The sequence below is a fragment of the Drosophila bipectinata genome, chromosome XL (genome assembly GCF_030179905.1).
Source record: "Drosophila bipectinata strain 14024-0381.07 chromosome XL, DbipHiC1v2, whole genome shotgun sequence".
Taxonomy (NCBI): domain Eukaryota; kingdom Metazoa; phylum Arthropoda; class Insecta; order Diptera; family Drosophilidae; genus Drosophila; species Drosophila bipectinata.
In genome coordinates, this window is record NC_091734.1 from 13,241,822 (window position 1) to 13,261,128 (window position 19,307).

General features: G+C 35.7%; 1 protein-coding gene across 2 annotated transcripts in view; it reads right to left on the bottom strand.

The window, feature by feature from the left end:
- The window catches only part of Pdfr (Pigment-dispersing factor receptor), a 29,515-nt gene extending 11,939 nt beyond the window's left edge, over window positions 1–17,576 (bottom strand). The window contains exons 1-3 of one of the 2 annotated variants that reach the window (XM_070278838.1): window positions 17,396–17,576; window positions 17,146–17,286; window positions 14,238–14,406 (exon numbers count right to left, since the gene is read on the bottom strand). The gene's annotated coding sequence lies outside the window, so the exon portion shown is untranslated. Of the gene's footprint in view, window positions 1–14,237; window positions 15,430–17,145; window positions 17,287–17,395 lie in introns of those variants that run through there. The other variant, XM_017239640.3, reaches the window with a different exon arrangement.
- Window positions 17,577–19,307: the final 1,731 nt, after the last annotated feature.

Sequence of the window (19,307 nt, forward strand, 5' to 3'; positions counted from 1 at the left end):
TTTTAGGTTTCGTTTTTGTATTATAATAAATTGGGAAATATTATCATATTCTCATAAGGATCGGCCAACTATATCCGATGTTTGCGATATATATCCGGTTTTAACTGCAAGGGTATATAAACTTCGGCTCCGCCCGAAGTTAGCTTTCCTTTCTTGTTTTTTATCAGATTCTTAAGCGGAGTACCTCAAACGATTTCTGGATCGATTCTCCGTCATTCTGCATCAAAATCTAGGATCGAAATATTTTTTCAATTTTTTGTCCATTTTTCCTGATGGGACCCCTTGAAAACGGGGTTTTCCCATATAGGGCCCACGGCGATGTCTATATCTTCCCCAATTCTGATCCGATTCTCAAGCGGAGTACCTTAAACGATTTCTGTATCGATTCTCCGTCATTCTGCATCAAAATCCTGACACAAAATATTTTTTAAAGTTTTTGTCCATTTTTCCTGATGGGACCCCTTGAAAACGGGGTTTTCCCCCATAGGGCCCACGGCGATGTCTATATCTTCCCCAATTCTCACGCGATTCTTGCGGGGAATGTCTTTAAAGATTTGTAGTTGAATTCTCAATAAATTTCGCTCAGAATTTTGTTCAGTTTACTTTGCATTGCTTGTGTTTACCTTTCACAGTTTAAAAATACGAATTCAATCAGAACTGATGGCGGAGAAGGAAAGTGGCAGCTCGAAGGCGACTTGCAACTGCAACTGCAACTGAATGTTAATGGCCAACAGTCAAGTCGGAGTTGAGCTTCTACGACTTCAATATCCGCGGCTGTCAGCGGCAACCGGAAGTTGGAGGAAGGCGGCAGGATGAAGGCTGGACGAAGGCTGCAGCCAGGACTTGAAGTTAGCATTGAATCGAAAGTCGACAGTTGCATATTGTTTAAGTTTATTTTATTTTCTGCATCTGTATTATTATTTTATTTTTTTTTTGGCGGACTTAAGCCACTGACAGCTGCTGTCAAAGTGAACCCAGCCAGTGGACGGTGAAAGTGTAATGAAATCCGGATTACAGATCAAAGGGGATGCGACGTGGTGTGACTTCTGACCCCGCTGTCAGGTGGGGATTAAGCCAATTGAGTGGAGTGCCCAGTGGCTGACAGTGGTTGACTGTCAGTGGGGGGTATTGTGGGTGGACTGAAGAGTGGGGATTGCCTTAATTGAGGGCCCGGTGATGAGCCCCAAGAATCTTAGCCTGGTGGTCTGGTTGCCATGGGTTAAGTGTCAAGGTCAAGATATCATGATGCAACAAAGAGGATAAGCTATGGTTTTTGTTACAAAATATTATCTTTTTCTATAGTTTCTGCTAGTAATTTGTTAGGTTTAATATTTAAATTAATATTTATTTTTCTTTGTAACTGCTATCCGCCTACGTTTACATAAATTTTCTCATAACATTTCACATTTTGCATTACGCCTTCTGCACATGTGTTTATCTCTGTGTGTGGGTGGGTGTGTGTGACCTCTACTAAGTGGCTGCCCCCTCTTGACCCTCTCTCTCTCTCTCCCTTGGCCTTTTTCCCTTTGAGTTTTTGGCCAAGCAGCTTACTGGGCTATCCCTTCAGAACTATTCACGAGAAATTCGTATTCGTTGGCGAGAGAAAAAAAATTTGTAGCATACTTTGCTGCGTTTGGTGGCGGCTGCTGGCTACTGCTACTGCTTCTGGTACTGGTGTTGCAGTTGCAGTTGCAATTGCATTTTGCCCCATTTGCTTTTACTACAAAAATAACAAAAAATAAAAGCTACAATTACAACACACAACTGTGTGTTGTGTTATCCGGTTTCTGGTTTCAGTTCTCCGGTTTTTCGGCTTTCCGTTTGAATGCCCGCCTTTTTTTCGCTGCCCGCCTATTGTACTGAGGGCACTGAGAGAAATTTTGAAGGGAAATAGTTCTAGATCTAGATCCTAGATAGAAGAGATATTTGAGATAATAATTGAGAAAAGTATCTTTTAAAGTTTTCTTTCATTTCTTAGACTTTTAGTTTTTCTTTCTATTTCTTTAAATAATTTTTTTCTTAGTGTATTTCCGGATTAGCATAACTTTTTGGTACTGCGTTTGGTTTGCCGTGGTTTTTTTTTTTTGGCCAAACCACAGTCAAGATGGAAACTCTTTGTTTTCTGTCCTTTGGCTTTGTTGTTTTTTTTCGGCGGCCAGCGAATAAGCAAAAACATGGCCAACAGCCCACACTGGCAAGAATAATATCTGCAGGATTAACCCACAAGGCCATGGTAACTCGAGGGCTTATTGCCGACATGACAGGCGCTAATTATTTGCATATTAAACGAGCCATACTGTAATTAAACCCAACAAAAAGGCCCTTGAATGATAAAAATACATTATATTAAAGATCGAAGGATATAAAGGATCTGTTTATATGGAATTAATTAAAAAGCTCAAGCTCTGTAAAATTCTACGCTTTTTGTTTTTGTTTACATTCTAATTAAATTAACTGCAGTGGTTAGATAGTTGTTGTTATCAGAGAACCCGCACCACATGGCGTATGATTAATGCGGCTCGTAAAATATATTACGCATACGCAATGGTGACCGCAAAACAAATTAAAACCGAATACGAAACACGAAACACGAATGCGGGTCGCAATCAATCGATTTACTTTACTTTACATAATCACAATAAAAACAAAATAAATAAATAAATAAATATTTATATATATATATAAACATTTAATCAAATCATTGGTGGATTATTGCTTGATTTTGTTGTCATATCGATTTCATCAATCAGATTACCAATTACGTGTCGTTCTTTTTCGTTTTTTTTTTCTTATTAATATAGATTTTCCCTAAATGATTTCGATTACCATCAGACATTTGCCTTAATTGTGCCTCATTCTGATGGTTTTTGATGGCATTTCATTAAATTCATTTAACTTGAAGCATTCCACAAAATCATTTCAATTAGAGGATAGATGGTGAGGTTGGATTTCTCTTAAAGAAGTTAAGTATTTCTTAAAAGCAGGCATTTATCCTATGCATTGTTTCTTAAAGATGTAATATTTCGTAAAATTGGGCATTTATTTTCTAAATTTATCATATAATTTCTTGCTTTAAAAACCTAATATCCATAAACTTAATATTTAATATTTCCCCAAAACACCTCAATTGACTTTAGTATCTCCATTACACTTAAAAAAAAATATAAACAATAGCCTGTATAAAAAAAAAACAATATAGATGGCTAATGTTTCTGCTGCGCTTTGCACTTTTTTTTATATTTTTTTTCTGCTGTTTTTTGAAAAAAAAACGCAAAGACAAAGGCCTCGAAAAAATCAGACAACGTTAAGAGGCGTGCCCAGCGCCCACATTGTTCTAAATGCCCAGGAGCGAAAGGGATGCCACCAGAGAGAAAGAGATAGAAGAGGAGGCTTTCTTCTTATTATGTGTATTATTGTTGTTATTATTATGGCTGGCTTTGTTTGGCAGTCTTGGCCAGGCCAAAACTGTTGCATTGTTCCGGCTACGCAATCCACAACAAAAACAAAAACAAAAAAAAAAATAGCAGAAGACAGAAAACAAAACAAAGGTTTTTAGGGAGGGGTGGGGTGGGGTATGGGGGGCTTGCCACGCTTTTTTACTGCCCACTGTTGTAAAAAGTCGAGAAGGGGGCGTGACACGGGAAAGGGGAATGGCAAGACAATGCGGCAATGAAATCTTATACCCGGAGTCTACTGTAATCGCAATATCTCAAGTTTGGCTTGGGTTAGTACAGTGGAACAGACTCCGAGAAAAAGCAAGAAAAAAAGTAAAAGGAAAAAATTAAAAAATATAGGTCTTATATGATTTGAAAAATATTTTAAAAAAGTTCTAAAGGGCTAGTTTTTTAATGCAAATATCTTTTATCGATTTAACTTATATTTGGAAACATCTTCCATCTCTAAAAAACCTATCGAAACTATCGATTACTGTTTTAAATATTATTTTCACCAAAAAAATCCCTTTCTAACCAACTGCCGTTAGCTTTTGGTATTGTCGTTTGGCCTGCCATTTATGTTAATCAGTATAAAGGAAAAAAAGAGACAAAAAAAAGAAAGACAGAGAGAGAAAGAGAGCGACAGAGAGTGTAAAAGAAGCAGGGCAAGAAGGAAGACAAGGACGCTTCCTCCATCATGTCCATGCATGTTTGTTCTTGTGTCCATGTTTGTGTGTGTTTGCACATGCTTAAAATATTCAACTTTTGCTCAATGCTCTAGAAAGAGATAGTCCCCAGTAATAGAGACAGATGATGAGAAAGAGATAGATAGATAAAAAAAGGAATGCAAGACAGAGATTTGCATATGAAGCGGGTCGGCTGAACGCATCACTTGTTCTACTTATAAATGAGCCTGTAGTTGAAAATACAAAAATCAGTAGCATATGTGGCCATGTGAGTGGAAAAATAAAAAAAAAAAAAACGGTGTGACCTTGATCTTGAAACAGCACTTCTCTAGCACACTGGAAAGAGACAGCAAGCCAGCCAGAGAAAGAGAAAGAATAGAAAGGGAAATGAAATATATATACATATATGTATAATGCATAAATCAATTGCTTTCCTCTTACTTACATTACAGATTACCGAAGGTGAAAAGAATATAAAATGCAAGAAAATGTAAGAGTAAATATTTTATGGAACTAGAGATGGGAGGACATCATTTAAGCTTAAATATTTATAAAGATTAATTATTAAAGGCCATGAAATCAAAAATGTTGTTGAATTCTTAAATGAATTCCAAAGAAATATTATCTTAGATAACTATCGATATATTTCTAACACTTCATTATTGCTTATCGATAAAAATTTAAAGCATCTCTAGAATCTCTAGACTTCCTTTAATTCTTTAGAGTGCCCTAACTCAATAAAGAAATGTACTAATAAAAATAGCCCAGAAAGAAAGTTAAAGTGCTTGGCTATTTTTTATTTTCTTCCGCCCCCTTCTTAGCTTTCTATTTGCATTCTTTCTTGTGCTTATTCCTTATTGCATTCTCTATTCGCTTCTTTTTTTTTGTGATTTTGTAACGATTTCTTTTCTACTTTTCCTCACCTTAACCGTTCGCGGCTATAAATTGAATCGGCTTTATTGGATTCTATTACTTTTCCATTTATTTTCTAGCTTAGGGATACCTTAGTGGCCAAGACCACTTGGCAATTGTTCAGCTGTTCTCGGCTGTGGGATCCATCGGCCATCGCAATTGGATGCCAGAAATTGGCTATTGAGAAGTTTTGTGGCCAGAAGTGGCAGGCCGAACCATCGACTCGGTTTGGTGAAAGTTTTCCAGCTGAACTCTTTTCACTTTTTACTCGGCCTCCCTATGCATTCTCCGATTCCATGGATAAAGTTTTTAATTATTATTTGTATTTTACGCTGGCCGGCAAATGGCCGCCAAAATGACCAACGGCGGTTGGCCGACTTTTCGCAATGTCCTTGCCGGTTCTTCACAAACACTGGATGATATTCTCTTCTGGTTTGGCAACAGAAGCTACATAGCAGCCAACTAGGCCTGCCATCAAAATTCACGACCTTGCTTTGTAAAAAAAAAAAATGAAAAAAAAAATGGGAAAAAAAACTATAAACCCGACATAGACTCATAGTTGACCGCGTTATGCAATAGTGTGTGTGTGTGTGTGTCTGGGGCATTCTTAAAGCTTTTTGGCCCTATTCGCCTTTTGGCATTTAATTAACTTTCTACGTTTACTCAACATCCAGCTGTTTGGCATTCTTTTTTCTCTGCTCTCTCCATTGTCGGCTTGTTAAATATTCAAAGGAACATCCTTTTTATTATTAGTAGACAGGATAATTAAATGTAAGATTTGTTTAACAACTATAAATTATGTGGTTTCGTCGTGCTCATAAAACTGCCGAATAGTAGGCTATCAAAATTTTTACAGCATACTTTCAGGCGGAAATGCTGTTTATTTTGATACCCCAGAGCTCTGATTTTATTTTTAGTGATATTTTGTAATCATATTCTTATGATTTGTAGCTTGAGGGCTACTACGCTATAAAAGCCTTAAAGTATGCTATAAAAATTAAGTGTTTTTTCTCTAGATAATGGAGCTGTATATAGTATTTATTATGGAATACTACTCAAGAGAGTCTAATAATCATAATTGAATGGGTCTCATTAAGTCCTACCATATAGTCTTTGTAATTTCATGTTATAAAACCTAAAAGCAGGCTATAAATTATTATAAATTCATGTATATTTAATATTTACTAGATCCCTGAATATTTTTCATACTTTTGCCTGTTTTTTCCACAAAAATTTCCTGTATTTCCTGTACCTTTTTTTCGTTAAACAAAAACCTAAAACGTTTTCATTTTTATTCCAAAGTCAAATGTTATCAAAAATTAAACACATTGTGGGCACGTTTCCGTTCGTATCCAATTGCCTTTAATATCTTGTTTACAACACGATTGTATGAATGTCGCCAAGTCAAGTGCCACCCCCAGGAGAGAGTACAAGAGATTCTCGGTTTGCCAACATTTTTTGGTTATTTTTTATTTTTTTTGGCTTATAAAAATATGTTGCCAAATTAAGTTGAAAACTTGGCTTATAGTTGGGCGGAACCCAAAAGGGAATTGGTTATGAGTGGCCTAAAGTGCGGCACACAAACGCATCCACCTGCCTTCTGCCACCTGGCACCTGTCGTATGCAAATTTGCAGCAAGTTAAGTGAAATTAGCGGCTTGTCCTGCCCAAGAGACAGTAGAGAGTCCTTCGGCCTAGCCTCTGAGTGCCAAAAAATTTCGCATTTCCTTCCGTGTCACTGCCCCGCTTGAATTTTCATTCAAAAAAAAAATAACACTAACAGTGGTTTACTTAGTGTTTGGGGTTTTATAGAGGTTTTTGGTATTTAAAAAGCACTTTTAAAAAATTTATAGCATACTTTTAAGTGCTTTTCGACTCTCTAGCTAAATAATATTTAAAAAAATGGAATTTTAAACTATTATATTTCTTAAATAATATTTAAAATAAGCTTAAGAGTTAGCAAGTTATTTTACCAAATCTTATAGCATACTTTTAAGCTGATAGTGTATATTTTTGGAAGACCTTCATGACACCCTCAGAGATTGGCTCTTCCAGCCACCACTGGAGCTTAGAAAAAACTTTATTCCCCCTTAAGGGGGTAAGCTAATGGCTCTTCGTCTGCTTTGCGGTTGTCGAAAAATGGCTTTTCCTGGATTTTGACGAAAACTGAAACTCTTTAAACTCGTCCTGGCAATGCAACGAAAGTGTCTAATTGCCTTCTTAGCTCATTTGCAGCATCAGCCAGAAGTCACAGTACATATATGTATGTATATATGTATGTATATATGTAGAGGAGCAGGATATGGTGGTCCTGACAGCAACTTTCATTTGACATTAGTAGTCGCTGTCTTTGTGGTCCTGGCAATTGCAATTTGCCAATTATGTTATGCATGCCATGTGCAAGGACAACTGAGATGTGCATAAATTAAGGATCATAAAGACGAATGAGGGCAACCCTGACTAGGAGGGGGAAATGGGAGGGGGTAGGAGGATGGAGGGAAAGTGGAGGCACCCCTCTAATGGCGTCGATTCAATTAGAAAGTCTCGAGAAATAATTGCCATGGCAGCCAAATGAAATTGACAACGCAGGCCAAATGGCATGAAAAGTGAGCAAGTTTTTATTAGAAGAGGCACTGTGGCACTGTGGCAGTTAGAGAAGTAGCAAGTGGATTGGTTAGTTACTCGATTAAATTTCTTTTCGATTGGTTGCCAACTTTGACTGAGTGGGCTTTAAAATCTGAACCATAAGTTGGTTACAACTTAAAATGTAGAGCACTGAGAGAAATGGTTATGGAGAATTATTAAAAATATAAGTAAAAAGATAAGAAAAAAGAATATAGGACCTGAATATCAAAAACTTAAAGCGGTTGGGAATCATAAGCTAGTTTATATACAAAAATATTTTTAAAACTTCTCTGATTTTTTAGGTTTTTTCTAAACAAAACATAGAATAGAATAAATCTTAAACTAAAGATATAATTCTTTAAATCTATAGAATAGAATATATATTTCTTAAAAAAATAGTTCATCAAAAATGTAAGGAATTTTAAGATTTTTAAGATCTTGTAAGACAATCAAGTTGGGAATTAAAAGCCAAAAAGACCATAAAATAAAAGTTGAATATAAACCCAACTAACCTTACATATATGTTAAGGTTTCAAAGCCTTAAAAGCCCTAAAAAAATAATAAAATAAGACTCTGGTACGTAGTTTTTTTTCCAATAAAAATCCCTTAACTAACCCATATTTTCTTTAAGTGTCCAAGTGCAGGAATGAGTGTATTTATATGCCCGCAGGCGTACACAAAGCCAAGCAATGTAATGTCACATAAGGATGCGTTGAACAAGAAGCGCAAGAAGAAGAAGACGACGAATATGGGGGAAGCCAAAGGACTAGGACAGTTTCTTCTTCTTCTACTGATGCTGCTTCTGCTGCATTTTCTTCCTCTTACCACTCATTGTTAGCCTACGGCTGATGCAGTAAAATTCTGGTCAAAAAAAAAAATAAAAAATGTATGCCATAATAATGTGCTACATGTCATGTGGCATTCCATATATGAGTGTTATACTTCATCTCTATATATATCTTAATATATATATATTTTCTGACAAAAAAACAAAAATCAATAATAAAATCTTTAAAAAAAAGTGATAAACATAATTTTACATGCACTTGAAAAGAATCATTTAAAAAAAAAATATAGATATAGTTGAACCGGAAATTATAGAAATATCTCTCACTTTTTATTTAGAATTTAAAAGCTATTAAGCTCAAGGTATTTTTGTGTTAATTTCAAACACAAAAGTTTTATGATCAAAAATTGTTTATGAATTAAAATGATTTAATGCCTTCAGGTGGAATAAAAACACATGTTCTTTCTATTTAGAAAATGCCTAGAAGATTATCTTAACAATTTTTATTTCTTGTATATTCTTTTCTATTTTTAAATAATTTTTGAACGGTGTATGGCAAGTGCAAGGATTATGGAAGTCACGTCGACTAGTCAGAGAGGTGCAAGGCTTTCTCATACAGATGACATTACACCTACACTAGTACACCCACACACACTCACACACACTCATTCACTCACATTTATACACTCAGTGAACCGCTCAATCGCCGTTGGCGTCGAATTCCGTTTTAAATGCGCTCAAATGCGCAAATAAATTTAAGAGGCAACGCTCCATTGCCACGCCCACTTTATCCCATCAGCTGACGACATCTTGGGGTATAATTTCAAATAGAGATGGTATCAAAAATATATATAAAAAACTTAAAAACTATAGATTGTTCTTTAGTTTTGTTTTTTTAGGTTTTTTTTTGAAAATGTTGAGAAACTTTTATAAATCGATAATTATCGATAACTTTTATAAGTTATTTAAGAAGAAGAACAAGAAAAAATGTAGTTTCTAAGCCAGTTTCTAGGCTAAGATGATCAAATATTAGTAAGGTTAAGAGTATAATAATGAATATTGGCTTATTTTTAATAATATCGATAGCATTTCGATATATTCGATACATTTTTAGGAGATTTTGGATTTTATCTTGTTTATAGATATAGATTATAGATTTATAAGTTTCTATATCTTTTTGGATAATTCCTTTGAGGTTATAAACAGAAAAGTACATCTCTAACTTCCGGAATGTGTGTTGTGCCTTGCCACTAAGCCGATTTAGTTGAGAATTTCGCCACAACAAGAACACACACACACACATACAGAGAGACATTGGGAACAACAACTAGAACATGTTTCGAGAGCCTGACACACATACCAACACACTCAGACACACACAGACACATTAACACTTTGGATATTCGACAAAAAAAAGGACGAAATGGTTGAAACGAAAGCGATGGGTGTTTGACATCCTTTTATACACGTGCATCCTGTATAGGTCTATGTGTGTGTATGGGTATGTGTGTGTGTCTGAGCCCCATTGACAGTTAACTCTTACAACTCGCAAACGAAAGGATTTGAACGGGCCAAGTCGCGTTTTAATTTGCGATTCATCATAAATGGGCTTTAATCCGTTGACGACGAGTGGGCCGAAATGAAAATACCATCGAGTGCTTTTAGCCCAGGGTATTAGCCGAGTGCGAATATTTCCCGATCTTGGCTAAGCTAGGCTTCTAAAAAGGGAGAGGATATTCTGGCTACTATTTTATAGCATACTTTTAAGAGTACCAATAAAGTTTAAAACTTATCCTCTTGAAGTTATGATATAATAACATTTAAAATTTATTTTTAATATTTAATAACTGCCAAAACGGAAGTTATGTATATTTTTTTTTGTTGAAAAAATCTGTTGATTTCCGATCAACTCTCTGGAGTGATATAAAGAATTTAAAACATAGCCATCATATTCTCGTCAATTTTTTTGTGAAACAATTTGACGTCAATTGAGGTCTCCCACCAATCCTCCTGCGGATATCACATCCTGTCTCCTTTTGATTAAAAATAAACTTTTGCATCAAATGGGGAACGTACTTCCCATGTTATTCCTATATATATATACGTATTTATAAAAAAGAAATGCCAGAAACAAACTATATAATTGATTTATTGTTTCAACAATATATATGCGTTGCTTTCTCCCCTTCAACATTTATTTTTTCCCGAATCGGTAGCCCTCTGGCAATGTTTTTATACGATTTTTTTTTTATGTTGTTCGCTGATGCCAATAAATTGTTTTTCCATATGTATCAAATTCAGCGCTAAATGCACACGCCAACAAAAGTAGCAATATCCAGAATAAATCCGTAGAATCGGCACTTCACTTCAGTGATGCTTCGGGCTGTTTTTCATTGTGATTAGGTGTCATGGATATCAGATACCCATTGAAATAATCATAAGGAAAATTATTAATAGAAGAGGTTTTGGGAGCTTAATGGGGCTTAATCTTTTAGGAATAATATGAGATATATTTAATAAATAAACACTAAGAAGTAGTTAAGAAATATTATATTTTGAAAAGAAAAAGTCAGGATCATAGTTCAAAGGTTTCTTTAAAAAATTAAGTACTTCTCATAACTTAAAAAATAATTTTAAAACTATATAATTTATGAGTTTATCAATTCTTTTATGATAAACCCTCTATCCTGGGCATCTTTTCAACCAAACATTTAATTGAATTTCCCTCAATCTCAACTGAAGTAAACAAAGTTTAAATTTGCATAAAAAAAAAATCAAATTTAACTTAAAAGCAACAACAACAATAAAGCATATACAAATAAATTAAAACAAAAATGCATTGTGGGCAAAATATATATATGTTTTTTTTATAAAAATACAAAACGAAAGGCTACAAAAATGTCAATTGAATTTTGAGTTTGTAACCCAGGATACATTCCAATCGCAATTTGGCTCGACAATTTGAGGAATTTACCAGCTCTGGAGCAGCTTTTTTTGGTCACGCGTTTGTCCTCATCCTTTTCGTCCTGGCAAAAGGACGAAATCAAAAAAAAAATCAGAACCGGGAGGTGCACAAGGTTGGAGGCTGATGGCTGGTAGGAGCATTACAAAAGCTGAGCAAAAGCTAAACGAAGCCAGGAGTAATTAATTAGTTGCGCTGGAAACGGATACAGGAGTACAACAGGATCAGAGGCGGGGCACAGGACTCGTTTTGGGGTTTTTCGGGATGTAACAATTGTTATTTGAGTAGCTGGCAAACAATTATGACCAATCCGGAAAAATGCGCATTTCTCACTCGGCAAATGGCAAATGGCACATTGGCAATCGGCAGAGGGCTTCCAAGGATACCCCCATACCCCCACTATGTAATTTGATTTGATTTTCCACCAAAAATGTCAATGAATTTTCCATCTCAATATCACCATAGTAGTTGTTAAGGATTTTCCAACTTCAACTCTTTTTTTTTCAAACTAAATTAAATTTGAATTCAATGGGCTCGAAATACAAGACATGATGATATAAAAATAAATATATATCATTGCCAGGAGAGAGACTCCAAGTGTCCTTAGAGTCCTTAGTGTAATAGGAAAAGCCTCTAATAGGCTTTCATTAAAGAGCTCTTTACTTATTATTTGGTTTTTGGTTCACTTGCCGAATTTTTACTGTCTTTTGTTTAGGTTGTTTGGGGGAGCTTTGTTTATGCTCCGCTGTTGTGCTTTGTTTAGACACTGGCTGATAAACCTATTTTGGGGCCAGCGCAATGGGGCTATTGCCGCAAATTACGTATACGCCGTGTGTGTATGAGTGTGTGTGTCTCAATGCCAGTGCGAATGCAAATGTAACCGCATCCTACACCCTCAACTGATTCTGTGCCAGGAATTCAATCGTTCAAGCGATAGGCTAGTGTCCTCGTCCTTTGACTTTATGTCCTTTTTTGGCCCACAGAAACCGCCTGTTACTGTTTGACACAGTTAGGGAGGAGGACAGGCCAGGCCAGGACACTTGACAGCCGGAGAATAGAGATGATTTTTGGGGTTTAGAATTTAAACAGTGGTACTTCAAGGTTTCTTCAAAAATATTACAAATTATCTATAAAGTAAAGTCCTTGCTATTAAAGTTTATTTCAATAAAGTTTTCTCATCTGCTGGCAAAAAGGTCAAATGTGGCCAAAACGGTCGAGTCCTGGCCAGAGTTTTTGGGCCGCAAGTGGCACAATTTGATTACAAGAACGTTTAAGTTGGCCGCAGGACTGGCCGATAATGAGATGGCTGTGAACATGGCCAGGTACAGAGAGCAGAGGTGGTAGAATTTCACTGTGGTTTCCGGTGGATACCCCAGACTCCGGCCAGAACAGAACAGAGGGATATGCAGTTGCAGTTCATTAGAGAGTGAGAAACTGAGAGTCAGGGCCGTTTAAAGTCACACACGAAAATATACACCCATACCCCCCACACATCCACGACAAAATAGTACAAAAACACTTCACGACACAGCACTTTGGACAATGCTAACGAGCTCACGAACAGATTTCCCCCCTCTTTTTTCCGTGGGGGGGTGGGTGGCTAGTGCTCTTGAAATATAAATACAAAATGTCGCTTCCTTACTGGGGCCACACATTCCACATCCTCTAGACACATGTAAACTTTTGGTCTATTCTTCCAAAAAAAATATAAAGAATGCAATTCTATTGCGAAAAATATTTTTGTTTGCCGAAAAAGGAAAAAAAAAAAAAAAAGTAAGCAGGAAGAAAATTGCTAGGAAAATCTAAGGAAAAATGACAGCATGTTTACCATACAATAGAGAAGTTATACCAAGTATGACATATGAGTAAATATTTGCACCGCAAATGATTGGATCTAGATATGCCACTGACGCTGTCCGAATTGAGTATATTAAGAATTTTACAAATTCTACTTAAATCATTTCATCTTGTTTCATAAATATTTATATAATATATTGTATATTGTTAGAACAGATGCATTTTTGGTATATTTTTCTTAAATGCGCAACTTAATTCCAGGCTGCGCAACAAGTTTGAACGACTATAGATCGGTTTTATGAAATAGGAATAATATACTTTCATTTTTTTTATAAATAACTAAAAAAAAGTCTTTTAAACCTTTCTTAAGTAAGACTTAAAGTCTATCTTTGGGTCTAATTTTCAAGAAAAACTTTGAAAAAATCTGTCAGATTCTTATCTTTTTAGGATATACTTCATTTTGTTTACTTTTGAGACCTAAACAATGTTTGTTTAAACTACCAAATATTCTAGATAAGCTCACTTAATTGAGATTCAATTAAAAAAGGTTAAACTTGGTATGAGATTTCAAACTTAACCCTGTTATCAAGATAAGGGTTAAGCAAACTTTTAAGTGAAAAGATAAAAAAAGAACATAAAGTAGTTCTTAGATGAGTTTAATTATAATTTTATGGTATTTTTCAGATTCTTCTTCAATGTTTTTGTATTTTAAAGATAAATCATATAAAAGCTTATAGTTAATACCAAGAGATCTTGAAGCTCTTAAAAGCCAAATCTTTTCTCATAACTAATAATAATTTCACTAAAAACGTCTAAACATCTCCATAATTAATATTTATACATCTTGTTTATGAAATTTATAAAACTTTCCACATAAACAAATCCCCACGATGATAAAATTATATGATAGCACGACAATTATCTCGTAATATTTAAACAAATAACACAAAAAAGAACAAAACTTGGCAAATAAGAGAACTCTTTATCTTTCAAACACTGAAAACATTATTTGTTTTTCAATTAATTGACACTCACCTGCCACCGTTTTCACCTGCTACTGTTTCAACTGCTTCTCTTTTCTTTTCTTTTCTTTTGATTTTTTTCAAAAATTTCTGGTCTTTGGAGGTTTCTTGTTTGGTTTATAAGATTTTTGATTTTTTAGGCAGATTTTTTTAATATACAAAAGCCATAACATGACCCGGAACTCGCGTACAAACACAGAAAAAAAGGTAACAAAATGAGGTTATCTAGTTTTTTTTTTTTTGAGTTTTGAAAAAAACGTTTTCGAAAAAACGGCACGAATATTGCGGGGGCTGCTGCGGCGGCGGCTACGACGGCGGCGGCTGCTGCTGCTGCTGCTGCTCTGCTGGGAAAGCGTGCGAGGCGTGCGCCACGAGAGCCGAAGCCGTTATGACAGAATCTTGCGAGCATCTGAGCAACTTATCCTGCCCACCGACTCGCCCGAACGATAAACGAAACGAACGAGTCTTCGGCTAATGTGGGTGAGTGGGCCAAATGACACGTACATGCATGTATGTGTGTGTGGGTGTGTGGGTGTGTGTATGCGTGTGAGTGCAACTGCAGGCGTTTAACGGTCAAAGCGACAGCTTAGCTGCATGCTCCCACGCCTCTCTCTCTCTCTTTTTCTCTTACTTTCTCTGTTTGGCTCCTGCTCTCTGGGCACCATACCATAAGGGGGGGGGCTGCTCTCTCACACTCCGGTAGTTTTGTGCATTCACCGTTGTTTGTTTGCCTGTTTGTTTACTGTTTACTGCCGACTCTTGCCAGCAGTAAAATAAAAGTGAAAATAAATTTCCGTTACCGGCGAAACACACATACACACTCGCACACACGCACACGTCCTGGAATCGTCACAAAAACCTTAAACAAAGATGGTCTGCTTTCTTCTTCCCTAAAAACGTATTTCTTTCAACAAAAAAAACAGAGAAACAAACAAACAACACAATGGTAGTATGCGTAGTGCACGTGCACTGCAACAAAAAGGGTTAAGTTGGAGGATTTCCCTCGGCGTATACTTGATATTTGTTTGTTTTCATATTTACAACAGTGCGTATACGTGATGTAGATGATGGCTTGTGATTGTTCATATTACGTATACGCACTGTTGGTGGAATAAGATGATAGGTATGGTGGTTTTTTCTTGTTTTTAAAGTAAATTAAATTAATATTAGTATGAATTGATGGAATAAAATATTAAATAACAAAAATGGTCATTAAAAAATATGAATATTATGACTAACATGTTTTTTTTTAATATTTTTAAAATTTCATAAAAAATAGTAGTAAAAAAAAAAAGAAACATTTAATAAAAAAATAAAAGAAAATCTGCAGTATGAAAAAATATTAAGTATACGCCATGTGATTCAAAAACTTCTAAAATTCTAAAAAAATGAACTTAAAAAATATTTTGTAATAATTATACAATGGTTATTTCCCTCAAGTTATTTTATAGTTTCCTATTCCTTTTTTTCAAGGATATCAATTCTTTTTCGGGCCTTGCCCTTAAAGATAGGCTACTATTTTTTTTCTTAGCTTTTTTTTTGAATCGTTCAGCCTAATATATCCTTTTAAACCTTGACTTTGAATTATGGCTGCCTGCTTGCACAACGCAGTTTTCCGTGAAAAGATGCCGGAGCACGTGACCGTTGGCCTGCATCATGAGTACGGCTAAGATGGCTCGCTATATTTAGGCATATGTGTGACCCCCCCACTAACACACCCCCCTCTAACACACACAGATACACAGACACACTCTAAAACGGCGCTTCAATTTGCTGTCATAAGCACGGAGTTGCGCCCACGTCAACGCAGCAGAAACGGCAGCAGTTGAAGCAGCAGCATCAGCAGCAACGGTAGAAGCAGCAACAAACCAACGTCAGTCGTCAACATTGGCCTAGTCACGTTTTGATTCGTTCATCTAGTCTCGTCTCGGTTCGTCTCCTCTCGTCTCTAGGCCGTCTCGTCCCTCGTTTCTGGTCCCTGGCCCTCCATTCGTCTCGTTCGTTTGTTCTCGAATCTTTCATCTCGTATCATTTGGGCTTGTTGTCGGCATTCGTAGTGCTGCCTTTGTTCATTTGCCAGTCCAGTATAGAGGGTATTTTCAAATATTTAAAGGTATACCAGGCGTATGAGTAATATTAAGAAGGGATATATAAATAATTTAAAGTCTAGATAGAAGTTTTTGATATAAAAAGGGTAATTTCAAATATTTTGAGGGTTATACCAGGCGTATGAGTAATATTATAAAGGGTATTATAAATAATAAAAAGTTTAGATAGAAGTTTTTGATATAAAAAGTTAATTTCAAATATTTTGAGGGGTATACCAGGCGTATGAGTAATATTAAGAAGGGGAATATAAATAATAAAAAGGTTTTAATGGAGTTTTTGATATAAAAGGTAATAATTTAACTCATTAAAAAAAATATATCTAAAAACCAATAATTATCGATAAAAATCGATAAGTAATATCTATTAAGGCCATTTTTAACCCTAAAATATTTAGTATTTTATGCAAAATATATGGTATTTCTTTGTAGAATCCTTCAAATGATAACCCCTTCCACATGCATTACCATTTCTAGAAAACAAACAAAACTAGAAGAAAAAAACTGAAAAATAGAACTAAGCCAACATTGTCCAGAGCAGTGTTTAATTATAGTCACTAAAGGAATATGATGGACGGAATGAATGATTTAAGGAATGAAAGATTGAAGGACTAGCCAACTGACCAACAGACTGACCTACTCAGAAAGTAGGGCCTCTCACGTTCACAAATCAAATACCAACACACACACACACTGGTCAGTGGCACTCTTTCTGGACATTTATGTTTGTTTTGGCCAAACAAAAATTGGCCAAATTCATAAATCAGATGGGAGAGAGGGCCCTCCAAGGGCCCAGACTCGAAACGATATGTTTACCAGACATTTTCCAGAGCTCAGCTAAAGTGTTTTTTTGTATTTTTTTGTTTCAAAGATCGTAAATAGTAGATTCTTGTTCGTCTGTTATGGAAATAAATCAATTTTTCAGTCAGCACTTTCAGTTTTTTGTTTGTACTTGGTCTAAAAAAAAAGAAAATACAAAATATATAAAAATTTTAAAATTTCTATTAATTTCTAAGCGGCCCTGAACTTTGACTTTTGAAAAAAAGCAATTAAGAAACAGCAGTACTATAATACAAAGATTAGGCTGTGCTTAGAGCTTATCGCTTCCAGTCCACGTCGTTGTTGTTTGTTTGGCAAACTAGGTTTTCTATATTTTTCCGGACTTGTATATAGAGGAGGGACTTATTATATAGAACGTGCGACGGGCGATCAGGCGGCGTTGATAGGCGACCGGCAACTGGAGGCGAAATCGAAACTGCAACTTGGCTTAAGTATCGCAATCGCTGATGGAGGAACAACAAGAACAACTGCAGTAACATCCGGTCTATATATGTATATATATAGTCTGCTATAATGAGTTCTGAGAACAACAAACAGCGAAAAGTTCACTAATGAGACAAAAGTGCAACATGCAACAAAAGATCAAGTCTAGTAACAATATAAGTGATACACGTGTATATCAAAAGTGAGATAATACAATAATAAAGCCACAAAACACAAAACCAGCAACATGTTGCATCAACGACAACAACAGAAACAGTAAAAGTTCTGGGAATTTTTTGACAGGAACAAAGGTAAGCCGCAGGCGAAAGTAGCAACACGCCAGCAACAGCAGCAACCACACAGCAACATCAAGTGCATTAGCATTTATAATGATAGTAGAGTGAGCAATAAAAAAAAAAAAAAATATATATATATATATATATATATAGATATAACCTCAAGCTGACAACAACATGACTATGACTATGACTATGCAATGGCAATTGCAACAGAATTTCTAAGACCGTCGCCCCCTCACTTTTCTGGTTTTCTGTTTTTCTCAATGCATCTTCTGGGGGCATAAATTACAGCAAATGGAAAAAGCGAATAAGTAAGAAATTAAATAAACATCAGGAGGAAAAAATAATATATATATATATGTATATGTATATAACTATGGGAAAATGTCAAAGGAAAATTGCCGCGCTCTAGGCGAATATTAAATGAAACGTGGCGGAAGAAAATACCCTAGGAAAGTAGCTTTTAAAAGAAGATTTTCAATTTTCGATAATTTCGATAAACTATTAAGACTTCTACGAGCTAGTCTTAGAGATGGACTTTAAGAGCATCTGTTATCTGTTTCTTTATTGTTATCGAGACAAAAGGCTTAAGCACACAGCTGGTGACCCCCTTTAGAGTAACTTTTTGTTGTTATTTTGAATGGCATTATAATAATCAGAATCTGTTGTCTTGGCCTGTCAAGGCAGTTATCATAGAACACTAAGAGAAACTATAGCAAGCATTAATAATCCTTATTTAAGATAACTATCGTTTATCGATAGAGATGTAGTGCTTTAGTCCCATCTCTAAAACGCTGTAATCCTTTTCCATTTTATTACTAAAGCATATTACGATTTATTTCGATTGCCTTCGCTGAGCTTTATGCTGATTTTAATTTTTAAGTGCCACTCACCGGCACCTGGTCGAGAAGATTTTCCTGCAATTTCCTTCATCTTCTCCTTACCATCCTGCCACCTTGCCATCTTGCCACCTTGCCACATTTTGTTTGCCTTGAATGCTTCCCTTTTGTCCATTTTGAAAAGGAGGCAAAATAAAAAAGAAAATAATAGTAGTTGAAAATAAAGGAAAAAACTTGTGCAAATGAAGCGTTAAATTGACTGAGTGCCGTCCAGAGGAAGTGGCGCGACAGGACGAGAACGAGAACGAAAACGAGGACCAGAACGAGGACCAGAACGGAAACGGAAACGAAACGGGGACACATGGCTTCATCTGCAACTGCATCTGAATTTCTTCCTTCTGGCAACAGCGACAAAAAAAATATTATAGAACTACTTTACAACCAACTTTTGTATTGAAGTTGCCATCTTGAGGACTTTAATTGAAGCTCAGAGAGGGGAATTCCAGGTGGGGTGGGGGGTTTGTATTTTTCAACCAAATTAAAAGCAAATTTACAAGGTCATTACGATTTGGAGGTC